General features: G+C 36.5%; 1 long non-coding RNA gene across 4 annotated transcripts; it reads right to left on the bottom strand.

Annotated features, from left to right (window-relative positions):
- Window positions 1–1,068: 1,068 nt before the first annotated feature.
- On the bottom strand, window positions 1,069–20,238 carry LOC123556954 (uncharacterized). 4 transcript variants are annotated; one of them, XR_008370964.1, is made up of 6 exons: window positions 16,148–20,238; window positions 14,929–15,811; window positions 11,920–12,010; window positions 9,966–10,095; window positions 4,976–5,129; window positions 1,069–3,703 (listed from the first exon to the last, which is right to left on the bottom strand). It is a non-coding gene; the product is annotated as an uncharacterized LOC123556954 (long non-coding RNA). The 4 variants fall into 4 exon arrangements; XR_008370962.1 differs by having other exon boundaries at window positions 11,920–12,014; window positions 15,693–15,811; XR_008370963.1 differs by having other exon boundaries at window positions 14,929–20,238.
- Window positions 20,239–24,878: the final 4,640 nt, after the last annotated feature.

Raw genomic sequence — 24,878 nt, 5'->3', positions numbered from 1 at the left:
TGGAACGGTCACAAAAGCAAGAAACCTTTTCATATACAGACGACAATTGTAACAAGGAAAATCTTTTAAAAAGCACTTCTCTACATAAAAATCTCTTATCACACCCTTATTCATGTGATACGCAGACCGTATTCAGCTCTTTCTTTAATTTGATATATCTTAGTATTTGAACAGGTTTTTATCATATTTATTAAACTTACTTATCATTTTGAGATATATCAATATTCTTGCTAAATATACTGAGCCAAAGTTAGCTTTAAAACTGTGAACAGCGTCGTTTAGGATAAACGCTAAATGTCTACATTTCACTCAGCGTAGCACAATCAACAGAGTGAAAGAAATTGACTCTCTCGTCCAATCAGGCAGTGTTGCATAAATCTTCCATTTTGAAAGATCAGTAATTCAAATCCTTCTTTGTTTCATATAAAAAACGACAACTTCATGTCGTCTTTACGTATCTTTAGAGAACATCACTTTTTCCTACACCAATTTTTCATGAAAGTTCTATCACAAATTAACGAAAAAATGAAAAGAAATAGGGGGTTGAATAGTTCCTAGTGAAATGCCAGTCAGTTGTAGTCTGCTACCCTAAAAATGGCGCATATTTGCTCTCCTCCGCGCAATAAACACCTACTTCCGGTTTCGATCTGCAAAACTTGCCATGTGGGTTGTATGAACATGAAAACCGTCTCATTTCATGCAGAATGTATTCTAGTAGCGAAAAAGTGTGATTAAAGCACTCGTTCTACACGAATTTGCGCAGAAAATGGGAAAATTAGGATCTATTTATTATGGACTTCTTTCGACGGAAGCACATTTTCGACCGAATTACTGACCTTATTCCTATAATGCGTTATCAAGTAGTTTGATTTGCAAACTGAAGTCACGTGGCATAGGTAACGAAAACGAATTTAGACGGCGTCGCCGAAAAATAAAATGATGTTGATATATGACGGTAACTAAGAACAATTTGGATTTATTTTTCTGCTCCATGAACACTTTTGTTTTAAATTAGTTAACGCAAAGAGCCATAAAAATAAATTATACTTCTTTGGTTAACGCCTTCAATTTAGTATTAATAAATTTGTACGAGTATGTTTTTTTCTAAAACTTTTTTTTTTTTAATTTCGGATGTGTAACAAAATGAACAGAATACTAGAATAACAGTAACAGCAAAATCTATGGTTTACTTATGCTATTGTATGGTGAATGCACTGATCGTTTGTACGCACATTCAATCTTGTGCTTGTAGATAGCAGACCTTATCGGTGACATCACAGATCCATTACGATATCATTAACTGTAACATATGTTAGCACTGTAACCAGGTAATAAATAAAGCTTAATATACCCATGGTAAAAAAGGCTGTTTTTGGACCATAGATGAAAATTTAGTAGTGAACTATATAATGTGTTCACTTAAAGCTATATTTTGGGTCCAGTGCGATAGGAAAAAAGATTAGTGGTGACATACACCAATCTGTTCCGTAATGTTAATAAAAAGTTCATTCTAAGCCATGTCAATCCTTAAATAACTTACAGACCATACCTGTTATATATGAGGAATCTTTATACATTGTCTGTTTCATTAAAAACACAAATATTCACAAAGAGAGTATAGATAATAGAAATATTAGATTCATGTCTTTCTTTATTCAACTTGATTAACATTTAACAGTTAACAGTTCAGAAGATATAAAAGGTATTTTATTTTAAAGATAGAATTACACTGCCCAAGATGGGCTTTCGGACGAGCTCCTGATTCCCGTCCCCGGATTGCTCCGGATGTGCAAGAAATGAATTTTGCGAATTGGTTACGTTATAATTCTCTAATGAAATCTTAATAGAACCTTAATTAACCTTATTAGAACCGGAATAAAACCGTAATGGCTCGTATTTTTTTACCACAGTGATCGTCTTCCGGACAGTTACGATCTTTTTCAGAACTGTTACAGATTTATTACAGATTTTTTGCGGATGTATTATCCGTGGCAAAATTTTGAGCATGTTCAACTTGAACAACATTCCCTTGCCCCGGATGCCCCCTATTTCTGAACAGACACACTAGATGACTTACGAATGAGTTAGGAGTTCTACGGATGCTATCTGGAACTCATCCGCAAGCCCATCCGGTGCAGTGTGATTATAGCTTAACGCTATAAATCCTTACAGACCATTCATCAAATAATTCTCCCTTGTAGAGTATTCATCAAAAAATTCCTCCTTACAGATTATTCATAAAATAATTCCTCCTTACATATGATTCATCAAATGATTTTTGGGTAAGAGTTTCTAAAAAAGCTTATTAGCTTTCTACTCGATCCCTAGCTTTTGAAAAAATATTTTGTAAATACATGCTATTTGATTAATAAAATATTGTTTAAACCAAATGGTTCCTCCTTACAGATTATTCATAAAATAATTCCTCCCTACAGATTATTCATCAAGTAATTCCTCCCTACAGATTATTCATAAAATAATTTTCCTTTATAGAGTATTCATAAAATAATTCTTCCCTACAGATTATTCATAAAATAATTATCCCTTGTAGAATATTCATCAAATAATTCTTCCTTACAGATTATTTATCAAATAATTCCTCCCTACAGATTATTTATCAACTAATTCCTCCTAACAGATTATTCATCAAATAATTCCTCCTTACAGATTATTCACATCCTCATCCACAAGCTTATTCATCTGTAAAAGTTTGAAGCACATCAGACTAATTGTGTTGGAGGAGTTGGACACCAACATTTTGTGACGTATGTACTTTCTGATCTACATACAGACGAATGTATGAACAGCACCGACATTATGTTGAGGGCATAATAACCTTGGTAAAGAGTCATTAAGGACAATTTCTGTGAAATAATTTCAGAATCAGAGCTGTGATTAAGGAGATATCACTCAAAGAGTTTTATCTTTTTTTTCTGGGGTGGAACCTATAATATTATGCAACCATGAGGAACTGTTCAAAAACTTTAGAACAAGACTACCCAAGGAGCATCCAGGCCAAGTAACAACTAATGGTTACAAAAGAAATGTCTGAAGAAAATCTTGACAAACTGATGCATGACGGTTAGTGATCAGAGTAGCTAATCTTGAGCTTAAAAGTGGAAGAGGTACTTTAGTCTTGATACACATATACAAACTAGAGTATGATCAAATACTAGAAACATTTTGTCCCAAAATCTTTATGAAAAAGTGGGAGTTGTGTCTAAAGCATCTTTTAAAAAAAATTCTTCTAATTAACATATAATGTCATATGAAAAATTCAATTTTTACATCTAATTATCAGCGTGCTATTGTGTTTAAGTTAAACATTGTCATTGTTTATTGGTTGCGGGTTTATCAAGGCTTTGATTAATTTCATGGGTATAAAATTTCTTGGCTTTGCCTAAAATGGCTATTTCACTGGGTCATGAATTCTTTGTAAACTGACTTGTGAACCACGGATAGAGAAACTGAAATTGGACAACTAAAATATAAATAGCTTTTTGCTTTCTTTGCAAGAGACAATAACTTAGATCGAGTAACTACCAGTAATAAATGTTTAAAATTCAAGCAGCAGTGGTTCCTGGTACGTCAAAGGTCCCTTATCAACCTTGTATCACAAAATATTCTGATGAAGTCTTTATACTCCTTGTGTCTGCTTCATACATAACAACTTCTACTTGGTCCACTTGTTCCCTGGTCTTGGCTAAAAGGAAAGAGAAATTTATGTACTACATGTAACCATTAAATTAAAGCAAGGCTGGGTTTGATATATAGCTTTCTTCCATTCTTACTTCTGTCAAAAACACTCTGAACTCATTTGATGCTGAGATGTCTATTAAAGTTTTCTATACAATAACAAAGGAAAACAACTAAAGCGTCACAAATCTTGATAGTAATAATGGATTATTGGTGATGCAATAAAAGTAACAGGAAATCCCTGTTGGCCTTTGACTTCCAAGTGTGACCTTGACTTTTCAGCTAAGGGTTTTGTGCATGACAGGGGAATTTTTGTGTCAACTGATATTCAAATCCTGTTTTGATTGACAATGTTATAGACTGGATAGGACAAAAACACTATTGATCTCTGATCTCCAAGTGTGACCTTGACCTTTAAGATAGGGTTTGAATGTTGCGCATGACACATGGTCTGATTATGGGGAACATTTACACCAGGTAATATTGTAATCCCTTGAGTGATGACAGATTTCTGGACTGGACACGAAACAGACCCTGTCCATGACATTGTTAACATTTGACTGTCAAGTGTGATCTTGACCTCTGAGCTAGGGGTCTGAATGTTGTGCATGACACATCTTATTATGGGGTTCATTTATACCAAGTGATATTAAAATCCCTTCAGGAATGGCTGAGTTATGGACTGGACAGGGGAAAGCCCTGTTGACCTTTAACCTCCAATTGTGACCTTGACCTTTGAGCTAAGGCCCAGGTTGTGCGAATGACCTAGTAATATTAAAATCCCTTGATGAATGACAAGAGTTATGGGCCGGACATGAAATTACGAACAGAATGACGGAAAAGCGCAATCCTATAGTTTTTCAACCAGTAGGAGACTAAGTTTAACTCTATTAAATAATGTAAATGCTACAAGTGTCCACAAATAAAAATTTATGATGCTGAATGTAAGATTTAGCAGGTAAAAGTATGCTTTAAAAAAAACAACAAAAAAAAAAAAACACACAACCACAGTTAGACTGCTTATTATAACTGTGTTCTCTGCACAAATAAATCAAGTTCTTTCAATTAGCTTATATATCTACACTTTAGTTACCTTTGTTTGCATACATCTAAACAGACTTAACAATTATGACAAAAGAACTTAATAATTCCTCCAATATTTGATAGAAATCTTACAAACATCTTAAAGTAAAATGACACTAGAAATAAGCTTTTAAACAATCTGAAAGACCATGGAGAAAAAACACAGAACTTATATATGACTTAGCAATCAGCTCACCAAGTTTTGTGTACACTGACACTGGAGGTGACGCCTATACTGGATGGTGTCTTGGCTTAGACCATCAACCTGTACTCATGACAAGGTCTCATGCTTTCAAAAATTAAGTCAATGTCATCCACTGTCCCAAGCAATGGTTCTTCCACCTTTCAATCTTAAAAGAAACAACTTTTAAAAAATAATTTTCATTTTATAGTCTAAATTTTCAAAACTTATTTATCTAACAAGAAAATATTGGGAAAGCCCAATGGATACTCACCAAAGTATGACCATTTAAAACCACAAAAGTGGAATTCATCAAGAAAGACTCCAAAGATGGCAATATAGATTACAAAGAATGAATAATCAAAGGACAATAACTCACTGAAAAATCATCTGACTGGAACAAGGAAACAACATGCCCATCTCCTCTTGAGAGTGAAGCTGTCCATAAATTTTCACTGAATTCAAGCCCTAGGTTGCTGAGCAATACTCTGGACAAGGTCAACACTATAGTATACTGATTGAATAATCAAAAGCCAGAAAATCAGAGGAAAAATCATCTAGAGGAAAATTAAAATAATAACTAGAAAATGCTTTTGTAAAAAAGCGCATGTCTCCCCAAATGCAAAGTCCTATAGGCAAGAAGTCAATAGGGGTCAGGAGCGAAAGTCAAAGAGACACTGATGGTTGGGTGTAATAGGGATCATCTACTTGCCATGGCCAGTCATCCCGCTAAATTTCAACACTCTTGGCCTAGTGGTTCTCAAGTCACTGTTCAGGCTCCTGTGACCTTGACCTTTGATCAAGTGATCTCAAAATAAATAGGGGTCATCTACTCTGCATGTCCAATCATCCCATTAAGTTTCAACATTGTAGGTCAAGTGGTTCTCAAGTTATTTCCAAAAAATGATTTTACATGAACAGGCCACTGTGACCTTGAACTTTAACTGACTGACCCCAAAATCAATAGGAGTCATCTACTCTGCATGTTCAATCATCCTATGAAGTTTCAACATTCTGGGTCAAGTGGTTCTCAAGTTACTGATCGGAACTGGTTATCAATGTTCAGGCCCCTGTGACCTTGACCTCTAACGGAGTGACCCCAAAAACAATAGGGGTCATTTACTCTGCATGAACAATCATCCTATGAATTTTCAACATTCTGGGTCGAGAGGTTCTCAAGTTACTGATTGGAAATGGTTTTCCATGTTCAGGCCCCTGTGGCCTTGACCTTTAACAGAGTGATCCCAAAATCGTTAGGGGTCATCTACTCTGCATGACCAATCATCCTATGAAGTTTCATCATTCTGGGTCAAGTGGTTCTCAAGTTACTGACCGGAAATGGTTTTCAATGTTCAGGCCCCTGTGACCTTGACCTTTCACAGAGTGACCTCAAAATCGTTAGGGGTCATCTACTCTGCATGACCAATCATCCTATTAAGTTTCAACATTCTGGGTGAAGTGGTTCTCAAGTTACTGACCGGAAATGGTTTTCAATGTTCAGGCCCCTGTGACCTTGACCTTTAATGGAGTGACCCCAAAATCGATAGAGGTCATCTACTTTGCATGTACAATCATCCTATGAAGTTTCAACATTCTGGGTCAAGTGGTTCTCTAGTTACTGACCGGAAATGGTTTTCAATGTTCAGGTCCCTGTGACCTTGACCTTTCAAAGAGTGACCCCAAAATCGTTAGGGGTCATCTACTCTGCATGACCAATCATCCTATTAAGTTTCAACATTCTGGGTGAAGTGGTTCTCAAGTAACTGACCGGAAATGGTTTTCAATGTTCAGGCCCCTGTGACCTTGACCTTTAATGGAGTGACCCCAAAATCAATAGGGGTCATCTACTTTGCATGTACAATCATCATATGAAGTTTCAACATTCTGCGTCAAGTGGTTCTCTAGTTATTGACCAGAAATAGTTTTCCATGTTCAGGCCCCTGTGACCTTGACCTTTCAAAGAGTGACCCCAAAATCGTTAGGGGTCATCTACTCTGCATGACCAATCATCCTATTAAGTTTCAACATTCTGGGTGAAGTGGTTCTCAAGTAACTGACCGGAAATGGTTTTCAATGTTCAGGCCCCTGTGACCTTGACCTTTAATGGAGTGACCCCAAAATCAATAGGGGTCATCTACTTTGCATGTACAATCATCATATGAAGTTTCAAGATTCTGCGTCAAGTGGTTCTCTAGCTATTGACCAGAAATAGTTTTCCATGTTCAGGCCCCTGTGACCTTGACCTTTGATGGAGTGACCCCAAAATCAATAGGGGTCATCTACTCTTTATGACCAATCATCCTATGAAGTTTCAACATTCTGGGTCAAGTGGTTCTCTAGTTATTGATCGGAAATGGTTTTCAATGTTCAGGCCCCTGTGACCTTGGCCTTTAACGGAGTGACCCCAAAATCGATAGGGGTCATGTACTTTGCATGTACAATCATCATATGAAGTTTCAACATTCTGCGTCAAGTGGTTCTCTAGTTATTGACCAGAAATGGTTTTCCATGTTCAGGCCCCTGTGACCTTGACCTTTGATGGAGTGACCCCAAAATCGTTAGGGGTCATCTACTCTTTATGACCAATCATCCTATGAAGTTTCAACATTCTGGGTCAAGTGGCTCTCTAGTTATTGATCGGAAATGGTTTTGAATGTTCAGGCCCCTGTGACCTTGACCTTTGATGGAGTGACCCCAAAATCAATAGGGGTCATCTACTCTTTATGACCAATCATCCTATGAAGTTTCAACATTCTGGGTCAAGTGGTTCTCTAGTTATTGATCGGAAATGGTTTTCAATGTTCAGGCCCCTGTGACCTTGACCTTTAACGGAGTGACCCCAAAATCGATAGAGGTCATGTACTTTGCATGTACAATCATCATATGAAGTTTCAACATTCTGCGTCAAGTGGTTCTCTAGTTATTGACCAGAAATGGTTTTCCATGTTCAGGCCCCTGTGACCTTGACCTTTGATGGAGTGACCCCAAAATCGTTAGGGGTCATCTACTGTTTATGACCAATCATCCTATGAAGTTTCAACATTCTGGGTCAAGTGGCTCTCTAGTTATTGATCGGAAATGGTTTTGAATGTTCAGGCCCCTGTGACCTTGACCTTTGACGGAGTGACCCCAAAATCGATAGGGGTCATCTACTCTTCATGACCAATCATCTTATGAAGTTTCAACATTCTGGGTCAAGTGGTTCTCTAGTTATTGATCGGAAATGGTTTACAATGTTCAGGCCCCTGTGACCTTGACCTTTGACAGAGTGACCCCAAAAACAATAGGGGTCGTCTACTCCAGCAGCCCTACAACCCTATAAAGTTTGAAGGTTCTAGGTCAAATGGTTCTCCAGTTATTGCTCGGAAATGAAGTGTGACGTACGGACGGACGGATGGACAGGGCAAAAACAATATGTCTCCTGGGGGAGACATAATTATGTGCACCTCTTCTTAAGAGTGAAGCTTCCTATGAAGTTTCCCTGAGTTCCAGCCAGTGTAGAAATACCCTGGACAAGAAATGATGCTATATTATACTGATGTTGTTTTCCAGTAAAAACGTATCTCTCTCACCTCTTACCATGCAAAATTGTTAAATGATGAAAATTTAGGGCCATAACTCCAGGGAAAACCACTGAACAAATTATCACTCCAACTATACATACAACCAGGCTTGGCAGTAATAACTCCTGCGAAGTTTGGTAGAATTCCAATCAATGGTATCAGAAAAGTAGCATATATCAAAGAATTTGACAATCAAAAATCAGAGATGACTCCGCTGAAAATAATTAGAACATAATAATAACATGTTTAACTATGCTTTACACAATCATTTTTGAGGTTTGGTGAAATTCGACCTAACATTATACAGCAAGTAGAGTAAACACTTAAAAAATGGCAAATCGAGGACCTTAACATTGCTGAAAATCACTAAATCAGAACAATCTGACGATATGTATAACCAGGCTTGGCACTGATAACCCCTGTAAGGTTTGGTTGAAAGCTGCCCAATGGTGTAAGAGAAGTTGCCAAAGTATCATAAAATTTGACAAATAAAGGCCCATAAATCTGCTGAAAAACTTGCCTAAGATATGCACAATTAGTCTTGGAAATGATCACACTTGTAAATGTTAGTGTAATTCCTCAAAGCAATTGTCAGGACAAGGTGAAAATACAAGAAATCAATGGCCATAACTCCATGAAATATCACAGAACTGGTACATGCAGACAAAAGGTGTAATGACACTTGGCATTGATCACTCTTGTAAGGTTTGGTGAAAACCCACCCAATAATAAAAGAGAAGTGGCCAAAATATAATAAAATTGGGTGAATCAAGGGCCATAACTCTGCTGTACATCATCAAACAAGAACATATCAATAATATGAACACTGAGGCTTAGCAGTGATCATTCCTGTAAGGTTAGGTTGAAGCCTGTCCAGTGATATAAGAGAAGTGAATTTGATGATGCTTGTTGGGTTTTAACGTCGCACTGACACAATTATAGGTCGTATGGCAACTTTCCACTTTGATGGTGAAAGAAGACCCCAGGTGCCCTTCCGTGCATTATTTCATCACGAGCGGGTATCTGGTTAAAACTACCGACCTTCCGTAAACCAGCTGGATGGCTTCCCCACATGAAGAATTTAACGCCCCAAGAGAGGCTTGAACCCACATCGGTGAGGGGCAAGTGATTGGAAGTCTGCGACCATAACCACTCGGCCACCGTTAATTTGATGAACTAAGGGACATAACTCTATTGAAAATCAACAAACAGTAAAATACTGATGATGTGCACAACAGGACTTGGCAATAACTCTTGTGAAGATTGGTGTAAATTCGTCCAGTGGCATTGGAGAATTACTTGATCAAATTCTTTGACGGACAAACAGACAGATGTACAGCACTAAATCAATATGTCTCCACCACTACATCTGGGAGTGTTAATAATCAAAGGGCAATTACTCAATTCACTGGAGCAGAACATGAAAATAATATGTGCATTACCTTTTGACAGTGAAGCTGTCTATGAATTTTTGCTGAATTCCAGCCAAAGGTTGCTGAGAAATGCTCCAGACAAGGATGACACTTATGTATTCTAATGTTGAGTAATCAAAGGACAATAACAATCGTTCGACTGGAAACATGAAAATAATACGCTCCATATACTTGTACAAATTCTTTATCAATTTTTTTTTAAATATTAATTTAATTAATACTGAATTGTTAAAAATGCCTACATATTTGTTTTCTTTGTAACATTTTAATTCTTTGATATGACATACATATGTAATTTCTTTCCTGAACATTGTTCCTGGATCCAGTGGGCATCTGGGTAGAACTACTGACCATACATAAGCCAGGCAGATGGCTTCTTCACATGAAGAATTCTACACCTAAGATAGGTTTGAAATTCACATTGGTCTGGGACCAGCAACCTTAACCACTAAACACTAAGTTATTACAAATGAAAGAGCTGCTCGTTAAACACATTTTGATGGCTATACAAATGTAACCGTGTGTGTAATTTTTGGTTTCAAATATCCTATGACCTTGAACTTAACTTACATACCTGGAAATATATAGTCAACAACTGACCGTATGTAATCACCCTTCGAAGTTTGACTACCATAGGTCAAAGCATTCTATAAATACTGACCAGAGACTATTTCCAGTCCACATGTCACCATTACCATGACCTTTGACCTACCAACCCTTAAAGCAAAAGGGTCATTTAGTGAGCATACTACACTGGAAATTCAAGTTTGACCACTGTAAGCCCATGCAGTCTCTAGTTATTGATCAGACATTATTTTCAGTTATCTGAAGGCGTGGAAGAATGGTATGGAAGACAAGGGTCTGAGAGTGAACATGAAGAAGACCAAGTTTATGATCTCTGGCTCTGGTCTGGATCTTCTGCGAGACTCCGGTGCTTTTCCGTGCGCAGTCTGTCGGAGTGGTGTTGGGGTAAACTCCATCGAATGTTCCAAGTGCAGACATTGGGTTCACAAGAAGTGCAGTGGCATCATTGGAAGACTGAGCGCCAATCCATCATACGTATGTCCTAGATGCTGTGGCCAGGCAAGGCCAATTGATGGTAAACCAGTCACTCAAGTAGATGTGGATGGTACTCTGCTTGACGTGGAAGCCAGTTTCTGCTATCTTGGCGACATGCTGTGTGCTGGTGGAGGCTGTGAACTTGCCATCATTTCCAGATGTTGTACTGCCTGGGGAAAGTTCAAGAAACTCCTGCCAATTCTGACTTCTAAGCATGTATCCCTCAAGACTCGTGGAAAAGTGTTCAATGCATGTGTCCGTTCTGCCCTACTGCATGGTAGTGAAACGTGGGCGCCTTCTGCTCCAGATTTACAGCGGCTCCGTCGAAACGACAGGTCAATGATCCGATGGATCTGTGGCATCAAACCCAATGACGACGTACCCATAGCAGCACTGTACGCAAAGCTGGGGTTACAGGAGGTGACAGAGGCTATTCGTACCAGACGCCTGAGGTGGTATGGTCATGTCATTCGTGCATCCTCATGCATCAACTCGATCTTGAGTATGTCCATACCAAACTCCAAAGGACGTGGGAGACCTAAAAAGACCTGGTTGGAATGTGTCAAGCGGGACTTGAAGGCTTACAACCTTGACAGCTTTGACCCACATGACAGAGAAGCATGGAGACTCGGTGTGAAACAATCTAGCCACCTGCTGCCTACCCTAGTTACTGGGACACCTGCAGCAGTCGACAAATAAACACAGGATATGATGATGATGATGATATCATGTCACTTTGACCTTGACCAACTAAAAGTTGACTCAAATCCTTTAATGTGTTATTATTATCATTATTATACAAGATTTATAATAATAATAATAATAATAATGTGTTCATAGATTTACTGATAAAAGGCATACAGCAAATATCATAATGCTATTATTAAACTGTGCATCACAATACCTTTTTTAAATGCCCAACTCTGATTTTACCATGACAGACCTCCCTCTCTTTGAGAACTTGTACCCGCTGTATCTCGTCTTTTTTAGGTCATCTACCTATAAAAAAATCTCGAACATTATAACCAAGAAGACACACACTGCTATAAAAGAAAATTTATCTCATTTACATATCTCTCTCTTCATTAAATTGACATCCATACATTATAGTGACTTGCAACATTGTATAAAATCGAGTGTATGGTTTATATATGTGCCTTTTTCCCCTTGTCCCAAAATATCAGACTGAATGAATATCCCTACCAGTCGAACTACTTTTTTTGCCATGCTGGTGGAACAGATATCATTTCTAGACAATATTTCTACAGGTAAGTACAATAAACTTGGTCTATATTTGATATAACATAGCAATAGAAACAGGGCAGTTTACTTACTGCAGGCTTTCAAGCGACCTTTGATGAAAAAGTAGGAGAAAAGTAGGAGACTCTGATATAAAACAAGAGGGCCATGATGGCCCTATATCGCTCACCTGAGTCGAGTTGCTTGCTTGAACAAATTTCTTAGCTAAAGCTTTAAGATCTAGGCCTTCTGGTTTATTTTTAGCAAATTTATGAAGATTTCCCTATGTACAATCAAGTAACCCCTGGGGCTGGGTCAATTTGACCCTGGGGTTCAAGATTTGAACAAATTTTGTAGAGGTCCATTAGGCAATGCTACATGTCAAATATCTAAGCTCTAGGCCTTCTGGTTTATTTTTAGAAAATTTTGAAGATGTTTCTATGTACAATCAAGTAACCCCATGGGACGGGGTCAATTTGATCCCGGGGGTCATGATTTTAACAAATTTTGTAGAAGTCTAACAGGCAATGCTACATATCAAATATCTAAGATTTTCCTATATAAAATCAAGTGACCCCTGGGGCGGGGGTCAATTTTGACCCCGGGGATCATGATTTGAACAAATTTTGTAGAGGTCCACTAGGCTATGCTACATGTCAAATATCTAAGCTCTAGACATTCTGGTTTATTTTTAGAAATTTTTGAAGATTTTTCTATGTACAATCAAGTAACCCCATGGGACTGGGTCAATTTGACCCCAGGGGTCATGATTTGAACAAATTTTGTAGAGGTCCACTAGGCAATGCTACATGTCAAATATCTAAGCTCTAGGCATTCTGGTTTATTTTAGAAAATTTTGAAGATTTTTCTATGTACAATCAAGTAACCCCATGGGACAGGGTCAGTTTGACCCCGGGGTCATGATTTGAAAGTTTTTTGTAGAAGTCTATTAGGCAATGCTACATGTCAAATATCTAAGATCTAGGCCTACTGGTTTATTTTTAGAAAAATTTTGAAGATTTTCCTATGTAAAATCAAGTGACCCCTGAGGCAAGGTCAATTTTGACCCGGAGGTCATGATTTGAACAAATGGTGTAGAGGTCCAAGAGGCAATGCTACATGTCAAATATCTAAGCTCTACGCCTTCTGGTCTATTTTTTTATATTTTTTTTTGAAGATTTTCCTATAGAAATCTATGTAAAATCAAGTGACCCTTGGGGCGGGGTCAATTTTTATCCCCGGGTCATGATTTGAACAACTTTAGTAGAGGTCCACTAGGCAATGCTACATGTCAAATAACTAAGCTCCAGGGCTTCTGGTTTCTGAGAAGAAGATTTTTTAAGATTTACCTATGTAAAATCAAGTGACCCCTGGGGCGGGGGTCAATTTTGACCCCGGGGTCATGATTTGAACAAACTTGGTAGAGGTCCACTAGGTAATACTTCACACCAAATATCTAAGCTCTAGGCTTCTGGTTTTTGAGAAGAAGATTTTTTAAGTTTTTCCTTTCGGTTGCCATGGCAACCAGAGTTCTGCATGGAATTCAATTCTTTGAACAATTTTTAAAGAAGACCATCCAAGGATCATTCCTGTGAAGTTTGGTGTAACTCTGCCCAGTGGATTTCAAGAAGAAGATCTTTTAAGGAAATGTTGATGGATGGACGACGCACAACGGATGCCAGACATTGAGTGGTCACAATAGCTCACCATGAGCCTTTGGCTCAGGTGAGCTAAAAATGAAGCTGCTATTGTGCAGACAACGTCAAAATAGCTAATTTTGGCCATTTCAGGGGCCATAACTCTGGAACCCATTACAGGATCTGGCCGGTTCAAGAAAGGAACCAAGATCTTACGGTGACACAAGTTTTGTGCAAGTTTGATTAAATTCAAAACATAAATGAAGTTGCTATTGTGCAGACAAGTTCAAAATAGCTAATTCTTGCCCTATCAGGGGCTATAACTCTGGAGCCCATAATGGAATCTGGCCAGTTCAAAGGAACCAAGATCTTATGGTAATACAAGTTGTGCACAAGTTTGGTTAAAACTTGAGCTGTCCATAACACAGCCAAGCTCGACTTTTCGAAATATTGTCCACGAAGCAGGAAAATATTACCCAAAATGTTAAATATCAAAAGAGTTTTAAGTTCAAAAGGGGACATAATTTGACCAAAATGCGTATCAGAGTTATGGGACTTGCTGCTATCAACTAGTTTTATAACCCCGAAGGCACATGTGAAGTTCCTATTCAATATCTGCATTAGTTTTGGAGATAGTAACTTGCATGTAAAACTTTAACCAGGATTTTCTAAGTCCAAAAGGGGGCATAATTTGCCAAAAATACATGTCAGTGTTATGGGATTTGACCCAGTGAGGTTGGTAATTGATCTACAAAAAGAAAAAATAAGTTTCAAATCTATATGCCTTTTAGTAATAGCTGTATGTACTTGCACACAAAACTTTAACCAGAATTTTCTAAGTCCAAAAGGGGGCATAATTTGGCCAAAATGAAGGTCAGAGTTATGGAACTCAATGCTATCAACTAGTTTTATAACCTCGAAGACACATGTGAAGTTTCAATTCAATATCTGCATTAGTTTTGGAGATAGTAACTTGCATGTAAAACTTTAACCAGAATTTTCTAAGTCCAAAAGGGGGCATAATTTGCTCAAAATACATATCAGAGTTATGGAACTTGACCCAGTGAGGTTGGTAACTGACCTAGAAAAAGAAAAAATAAGTTTCAAAGCTATATGCCTTTAAATGATAGCTGTATGTACTTGCATGCAAAAACTTATAAACTTATGGCGACGCCGACGCCAGGGTGAGTAGAATAGCTAGACTATTCTTTGAATAGTCGAGCTAATAAAATCATAAATGAGGCTGCTATTGTGCAGATAAGGTCAAAATAGCTAATTCTGACCCATTCAGGGGCGGTAACTCTGGAACCCATAATGGAATCTGGTCAGTTCAATAAAGGAACCAAGATCTTATGGTGATACAAGTTTTGTGCAAGTTTGGTAAAAATCAACTCATAAATAAAGCTGCTATATTGTGCATACAAGGTCAAAATAGCTAATTTTGGCCTTCAGGGGCCATAACTCTGGAACTCATAATGGAATCTGGCCAGTTCAAGAATGGAAACGAGATCTTATGGTGATACAAGTTGTGTGCAAGTTTGGTTAAAATAAAATATTAAATGAAACCACTAATGTGCAGACAAGAAATTGTTGACGGATGGACGCACGCATGTCCTGACTGACAACGGACGACAGGTGAAGGGTGATCACAAAAGCTCACCTTGTCACTATGTGACAAGTGAGCTAAAAAAACTTCTAGTTACTTCTTCTTACGAGACATCCATGTTTAATCTCATTTTACCTAAAGACAGAACCTAGTTTAAGAATGCAAATTTTAATCAATAATACTTAAGTCTCTTACCTTATACATTCAATCTGCGAGGCAGCTCCCTCCATCTCACAACAAGATCCTTCGAAGATCTACAACCCTGTATGCCTAGAATTCTTTGTATGTAGCTTTTTTTCTTTGTTTTACTACGACTTGTTTTCAAAAAAACGACAAAACTCATTTCATTTAATACAAGGCATACAAATACTTGCTGTTTAAAATATTATTCAACCTTTAAAGTGATATTTGCAGAAAGGCAATTGTAACATTACTATTATAAAATTAAATAGTAGGAAAGTTTTGAATTGAGTTATCTCCCTTCAATCATAGAATCCAATTTATATACATGTATTAGATTTACTAGTTCCACAAAACTGTGCCAGAAGATTTGGATAGCTCTCCAGATACTTTGTGTAGTTGAGCTTAAAATGTTGATTCCTTGGTTTACACCAGTACATACCGTATACTTACACATGCATCTTTCTTACCATTTTCCTATGACTGTCCCTTCAAGGCCATACATGAGGAATCCAAGTACATGTTGTATGTGCAAAACAGTCTGAACTTCTTGGTTTTGCGATGGTATACAACAGCAACCTCATATATTTCTCCTCAAAAAGAAAAGAGATATTTCCTAAAGTTATATCTTATGACATACATAAACAGTAGTTTATAAAAGTACAACTAAACTAGAACTGTCACATGAGTGACTTATACCCCCATCATACGGTCCTGTCACAGAAGAATGGCAACCATCAACCATAAGACATTTTAGAAATACTTAGAATAATATAAAACGTAAAAAAAATTAATACTTAAAAGTTTTTTTTACCCTTCTTTGGAGTACTTCATCCTGGGCTTTTAAGTAATACTAGTATATGTGCCCAGAATGAGGGATGAGGTAAATATAAAAATCTCTAATATAAGAGATACACTAAAAATGAATACAAAAAAATGTTTTACCAACACAAGTTACCACAGAAAAAAGTCTTTACTTTTTACATAGGACTAATAGAAACAAGAGGACCATGATGGTCCTGAATCGCTCACCTCTTCCCACATGACCCAGTTTTGAGTATGACGTCGTTTTTTCTATTATTTGACATATAGTGACCTAGTTTTGAACTTGACCTAGGTATTATCAAGATAAAAATTCTGACCAATTTTCATGAAGATCCATTGAAAAATATGGTCTCTAGAGATGTAACAAGGTTTTTCTATTATTTGACCTATTGACCTAGTTTTCGAAGGTACATGACCCTGTTTTGAACTTTACCTAGATATCATCAAGGTGAACATTCTCACTAATTTCCATGAAGATCTCATGAAAAATATGGCCTCTAGAGAGTTCACAAGGTTTTTCTATTTTTATACCTACTGGCCTAGTTTTTCACCGCATGTGACCTGGTTTCAAAACTGACCTAGATATCATCAAGGTGAACATTCAGATCAATTTTCATGAAGATCCATTGAAAAATATGGCCTCTAGAGATGTCAAAAGATTTTAATAATTTTAGACCTACTGACCTAGTTTTTTACCGCAGTAGACCCAGTTTCAAATTTGACCTAGATATCATCAAAATGAACATTCAGACCAACTTTCATACAGATCTCATGAAAAGTATGGCCTCTAGAGAGGTCACAAGTTTTTTTTTTTGTTATTTGACCTACTGACCTAGTTTTTTAAGGCACGTGACCCAGTTTCAAACTTGTCCTAGATATCATCAAGATGACCATTCAGACCAATTTTCATACAGATCCCATGAAAAATATGGCCTTTAGAGAGGTCACAAGGTTTTTCTATTATTTGACCTACTGACCTAGTTTTTGAAGGCACGTCACCCACTTTCGAAATTGACCTAGATATCATCAAGAAAAACATTCAGACCAACTTTCATACAGATCCCATGAAAAATATGGCCTCTAGAGAGGTCACAAGGTTTTTCTATTATTTGACCTACTGACCTAGTTTTTGACGGCAAGTGACCCACTTTCGAACTTGACCTAGATATCATCAAGATGAACATTCTGACCAATTTTCATGAAGATCTCATGAAATATATGGCCTCTAGAGAGGTCACAAGGTTTTTCTATTTTTTGACCTACTGACCTAGTTTTTCTCGGCACGTGACCCAGTTTCGAACTTGACCTAGATATCATCAAGATGAACATTCAGATTAACTTTCATACAGATCCCATGAAAAATGTGGCCTTTAGAGAGGTACCAAAGGTTTTTCTATTATTTGACCTAATGACCTAGTTTTTGAAGGCATGTGAGACAGTTTCGAACTTGACCTAGATATTATCAAGGTGAACGTTCTCACCAATTTTCATGAAGATCTTAAGAAATATATGGCCTCTAGAGAGGTCACAAGGTTTTTCTATTTTTAGACCTACTGACCTAGTTTTTCTAGGCACGTGACCCAGTTTCGAACTTGACCTAGATATCATCAAGGTGAACATTCTGACCTACTTTCATAAAGATCCCATGAAAAATGTGACCTCTAGAGTGGTCACAAGCAAAAGTTTACGGACTGACGCACGCACGCACAGACGACGGACACCGCGCGATCACAAAAGCTAACCTTGTCACTTTGTGACAGGTGAGCTAAAAAAAGGTTACTTCCCTTTGGCTTTAAGCCAATCAGAATTATCTATAGCGAAAATGCATCAAAATTAACCTTAAATTCTAAGTAAAAGGGGGTATAATTCATGAAACATTGGTATTAGAGTTATGCATCTTGTGTCACATGATGTGGGTGATGAGATGGAACATCTGTTTTAAGTTTGAATAAATTCCATTTAGTAATAACTGAGATATAGTGAAAATGCATCAAAATTTACCTTAAATTCTAAGTAAAAGGGGGCATTATTCATAAAAGTTGATGTCAGAGTTATGGACATTGTGTCATAAGATGGGGGTGATAAGGTGGAACATCTATTTTAAGTCTGAATCAAATCCATTTAGTAATAATTGAGATATAGTGAAAATGCATCAAAATTAACCTTAAATTCTAAGCAAAAGAGGGCATAATTCATGAAAAATTGGTTTCAGAGTTATGCACCTTGTGTCACATGATGTAGGTGATAAGATGGATCGTCAATTTTAAATTTAAATCAAATCCATTTAGTAATAACTAAGATATAGTGAAAATGCATCAAAATTAACCTAAAATTCTAAGCAAAATGGGGCATAATTCATGAAAAATTGGTGTCAGAGTTATGCACCTTGTGTCACATGATGTGGGTGATAAGGTGGAACATCTATTTTAAGTCTGAATCAAATCCATTCAGTAATTACTGAGATATAGTGAAAATGCATCAAAATTAACCTTAAATTCTAAGTAAAAAGGGGCATAATTCATGAAAAATTGGTTTCAGAGTTATGCACCTTGTGTAACATGATGTAGGTGATAAGATGGATCATCTATTTTAAATTCAAATCAAATCCATTTAGTAATAACTGAGATATAGTGAAAATGCTTCCAAATTAACCTAAAATTCTAAGCAAAATGGGGCATAATTCATGAAAAATTGGTGTCAGAGTTATGCACCTTGTGTCACATGATGTGGGTGATAAGGTGGAACATCTATTTTAAGTCTGAATCAAATCCATTCAGTAATTACTGAGATATAGTGAAAATGCATCAAAATTAACCTTAAATTCTAAGTAAAAGGGGGCATAATTCATGAAAAGTTGGTGTCAGAGTTATGCACCTTGTGTCACATGATGTGGATGATAAGGTGATACATCTGTTTTAAGTTTGAACCAAATCCATTTTGTAGTAACTGAGATAATAGATTTCGAGACGCGACGGAACGCAATGCGACGGTACGGAACAAAACTGACTCCTATATAGGCCCCCACCCCCACAAACATGTTTGGTGGGGGTATAAAGAATATAAGACAATATTTACAATGCAAACAATGTTTACTTTAATGCAAATCTACATCACTTATATACAAAGGGTGTTGTGTTCAAAATGCTCTCATTTCTTCATACATATATATCAGCAAAACAAAAATGGATGAAACTCTTAAATTATGTACATAATGGAATGTTCAGTTCATATGTTAAAATGTTATTTTTACCAGTCTGTCTGTCAAGAAAATCTGGATTTTATGATAAGAACAAAATATACTCAAGATCTTCACAAACAAGAGGGTCACGATGACCCTGGATTGCTCACCTGAGTAATTTGAGCTACATGGACATGTGTAAGAGATCAGGTAAGAAAGTCAAATAAGTTAGCATTGAAATCTTTTCTTAGTTGAGTGAACATGTTTCAATGAAACATTAAGAAAGCAGGTCAGTAGGTCACATTCATGGTCTCTGAAAGTCAGTTTTAAGATCGGTGTGCAAAACTGTGTATGTCATCAGAATTTAAAGGCTGTATCTTAAAAAACAAGAAAATAGGTCAGTAAGTCAAGGTCACAGTCACGTGTAATTACTTGAAGTCATCAGGTAATTGTAATAGAGTGAACTTTTCTTTAAAAACAAACAATGTTGTTTACCACAATAAATTTTTGCCACAATAAAATTAAGCAAGGGCATGATTTTAGTGGTCTTTTTCTTAAATTGAGTTACCTCCCTTCAACTGTAATTGCACGGCCCATCAGGGCCGGGCATATAGAGGTGGTTTAAGAATGTGCCATGGGTTCGGTTTTGACAATTTTTTCCCTTCGAGTCATATTTTCTGTTAAAATTTCGTTTGGCACTCGGAAAGTGAATATTCTAACGTGTAATCGCAACAATAATGGAATTGATATTATTTGATACTGTTCCTTCAGGTTAATATTTTGCAATAATTGTAGAATTTGCATTATATTGAATCGGATTTGATCATTTTCAGCCTTTCAAGTTATACGCACAGACAGCTATTCGCGCATGCGCAGTGAAAACTATGTCATTCTTGCTGTACATGTCAGTGTGACGTCTTTTTTTATTAAAATATTTTGAAGTGGATTTTGTCAAGAACAAGGTAAGTTACCAACAATTTTGTTTTTGGCAACATTGCATTTTGAGTGCCAATTCACATGCGTTGATCTAAATTGTAGAATAAACCAAACTCCTAGCGAGTCACCCCAAGTGATGACCTACTTACACTATCAATAGGAAACATAAATGAATAGCATGCTTTAGAAGACTTTTTGCTTAGTTACGCATTTTAATAGGTTTATAGAGGTGAGTTGCAGTCAAAGTAACATTTTTAATGCGTATAAATGTGAAGTTTTTGAAGACGGAATAGTGTAAACATGAATAGACCACGTGACGTTTGGCGCGAATTTACTACACATACATGTACAAATGCTACTTTTGGCAGGTGGCGCTGTGTAAGGTTTTTCCAATTATTAAACGAAGCTATTTATAAATATATCCGAATGTCCTGCAGTTACTGAAACATTAGGCATTTTAATTTATTAATTTGAGACCGCCCCTGTGTCAGAGAGAATTTGTACATACAGTGATACTCCTAGTAATAAGAGGCGCGAGGCAGTACTTTAAAGAGATAGATAGTCGAACTGATCCGACGTACATCGATAGTTTGTTTTATATAATTGTGACGGTCAAACTGAGGCTGCAAAGCCAAATATCAGAAATTAAAAAAGCAGCCACTCAGCGACAGTAAGCTTGTCTAAAGAGATAGATAAATTAACAGGTCTAGGATTTCATATGTTCTGTAAAATTATAGACTGAAAAATCTTTGAATTCATGGATTGTCCATATATGTACTGTATATATTTTAAAACCTAGACCTGTTTCGCAGACATTCTGCCAATATGGATCACTCAGAATTTTCGGAAAATATGAAAAAATTAGTGATTTTCCTATTTGTTTTATCTATGCATGTTATAACTGGAAGATATCCGTTTTAACCTGTGATTTTTTATTTCATAAAACAAGTCATTCCGGTATATAAAGCCAAAGAAGTAACTTAAGGCTAGTCCAATGACAATACATACAGGTTTTAAGTTTTTAGTGCATTTTTAGTGCCAGTTGAATATTCATGTGTGGAACTAAATTGTAGAATAAACCAAAGTCCTAGCAAGTCACCCAAAGTGATGACCTAGTTTAAATAAACTTTAATATTAAATAAATAACATGGATTTTGCATAGGTTTATAGAGGTGAGTTGCAGTCAGAGTAGCATTTTGATGTAAGTTTTTTAATTTTTATGAGTATAAATTTGAAGTTTTTTGAAGACGGAAAAGTGTAAACAATAGACTATGTGACTTATGGCGCGAATTTACTACACATGTACATATGTTACACTCGGCAGGTGGCGCTGTTCAAGGTTTTTCCAATTTATTATTAAAGCGAGCTATTTTTAAACATATTCCAATGTCCTGCACAAGGGGGCATTTCATCTTATTATAAAGTCCAATGATAGTCCAGATAATGGGCGATTTGAGACCTCGTGATAAATTTTGACTCTCAGTCTTCTGGTACGTACTTCCTGATGATAAATAACAACCACTACTTTTCTGCTAGTTTTGATTACAAGATGAAAATTGTGTTTTGGACACTTGTATGTGTATGAATGACAAATCAATTGTGCTTTTGACATAGAATTTAAATGATGAAGATTTATAGGGTATTAAAGTCAATGTCCTTGATTATGACATTAATACATTTTTCAGGTTTTTCTGCTAAAGAGACCGCAGCTAATTGCATATTTTGTGCTACATTTATTTATTTGAAGATTTCTGTAGTTTTTAACAACTGCCCCGACCTCCCAGTTATGATCAGAAATTGATTGTTGGGAGTATTTCCGTAGATATAGATTTATAGAGAGATTACACACCCATTCAATAAAAAAAATGAAAATGTAATTTTAGTCCCATTCAAATACATGATACACTTTGAAAAACAGTGTATGATTTCCAATCTGCACACTTTCCTGTTTAAGATACCCTATATGACTACAATTTAGCTAGTATACATGTACTGTAAGGCCTAAAAAATTTTGTTTCCAGTAACATGCTCAAGAAAAATAGGTAGGTAGGTCAGTAATATTTTTTTTGATTTTATTATTAAGTGGGACCTTTCAGAAACTATTTTTTGTGTACAAAAAATACGAATAAGGGGGTTATTCCTTTAGAGCATCAGTAACAGGGATATAAATTAGCTATTTTGATTTAGGGGCCCAGACTGTCAAAAATAACTGTAACATTAGAAAGCTTGGATGATTACTAAAATCCCCATTTAATACCATTTTTTTTCCACATTTTAGTGCTCCCTTTCAGCTTTAAAAACCAGAAATCGAAAATTTATCTTAATTTAAGTGATATTGCTAGGATATTGCAGTTCCACTGGCCAGATAGCTCAATTGGCAGAGCAACCCAAAATTGAGGAAATTACGTAAAAAACTATGGTAATTTGTGTTTTGGGGAGGTTCCAGGTTCGAATCCTGGTCTGGCTGTGCAAACTGTCGCGCTGTGAAGTTAACTTTTTCAAGTTTTTATAGAAGATCTACAGATAAAATATGAAAATGCATTTTATTTACTTATATTGCTGTAATACTGTATTTACCTTGAAATAAATTTATTCCACACTATTTTGTTTACTCTTGGGGGCATATTTGTACTCTTTGATTTTTAGCTCTTGTGATCACTCGACGTCCGGCGTCTGTCTGTCAATAGTTAGCTTGTGTATGCGATAGAGGCTGTATTTTTCAACTAATCTTCATGAAATTTTGTCAGAATGATTACCTTGATAAAATCTAGGCCAAGTTCGAAAATGGGCAATCTGGGGTCAAAAAGTGGGTCATAGGTCAAATCAAAGAAAAACCTTGTGTATGCGATAGAGACTGTATTTTTCAATTGATCTTCATGAAATTTGGTCAGAATAATTGCCTTCACATCTGAACTCCAAACAATGATTTATTCAGCGACAAATCACTAAATGATATATATATTATTTCTTAAGTATACAGGATTTGCATGAAAAAAAATGAGATATACAAATATTTAGTTATAAATTGACAGTGATATATAAGGTCAAGACAATGTGTTGAATAATGTCTTAACATTTCATTGAATTGTAGCAATATGTATAGAAATCAGTGTATTTAGTTTATTTTCAATCGCATTTTGTTACTTCAGTGTAAGATAGTTATTCATCTATATTCTTAAAACTATCCTGAAGAGAAATTGACTGAGAAAGTTTGCAAATGAAGTTGTTGAAACACATTTATTCAGAAACGGCCTAAATTGTCCACCTGAAAACTTGTAGTATAGCTGCGTATTACCTTTGTGTGGGTGCAAAAAGTAAGTCACTAAGTCGTGGTGGGTCTTTAATGTATATTATTTCATGAAATATGATTATGAGCGTCCTAGTGCCACGTGTGTAAAACTTGGTTCGTATTTTTTACTACTAATTAGGATTTAGTAAGTACTTTTGAGTTAGAAGTTACTACATTAGATACTCCCAGTCATGACTAAGTAAGTCCTTATTAGGAGATAAACAACTCCTGATTAGCAGGTGCAGAGATCCATATCAAAAATGACGACTTCACCTTCAACGGCGGCGATACCGATGATGTCGGCAACACACTACGGTAATATAAAAGACAACGGCAATTTTCTAACCCGGTGACAACACTAACATGGACGTTTATAATGGCTACGCCGAGGACAATATCGAAACGGATATTATTGACGACAGTCATCCCAACGGCTAACTAATACTCTGAACGACTGCTACACTGGGCAGCGCTCAAGTACGTGGTAGGTCTGCACGTTGATAACCTGAGTATGGCGTACTGATTGGGCGTACGATGAAAAATAAATTTAATGAACTGTGAATGAAAATGCAGTGTCTATTTTCTAATAAATTATTAAACATGACACTAATAATTCGAATAGTCATAGCTAACGTGAAATGTGCGAGTCAAATAAGCACATGGATCTATACATTTTATTCCACCACATTATATGTATTTCTTTCTCTCATTCTATCTTTCATTCATACACCGTCAAACAAGACGACTGGACATACATGACAAGTGTTCACAAAGACTGCACGGACAAACGCATGGACGAATTGCCTCGGGAACCTCCGTCAATATCCGTGATAAACGTACATTACCGAGAATCCCCGATTCAATAAAACAACATATTGGAAATTTGGCGCATGCGCAAGGGTTAAGTATTAGTTTCCCGCCATGGAAAAGACTAAATGCACGGCGCACGTTACTATTTAGAATAAACAGTCTA

Source organism: Mercenaria mercenaria, chromosome 5 (assembly GCF_021730395.1).
Source record: "Mercenaria mercenaria strain notata chromosome 5, MADL_Memer_1, whole genome shotgun sequence".
NCBI lineage: Eukaryota > Metazoa > Mollusca > Bivalvia > Venerida > Veneridae > Mercenaria > Mercenaria mercenaria.
Note: the sequence above shows the minus strand (reverse complement) of the source record. Positions and strands in the feature narration are given on the sequence as shown.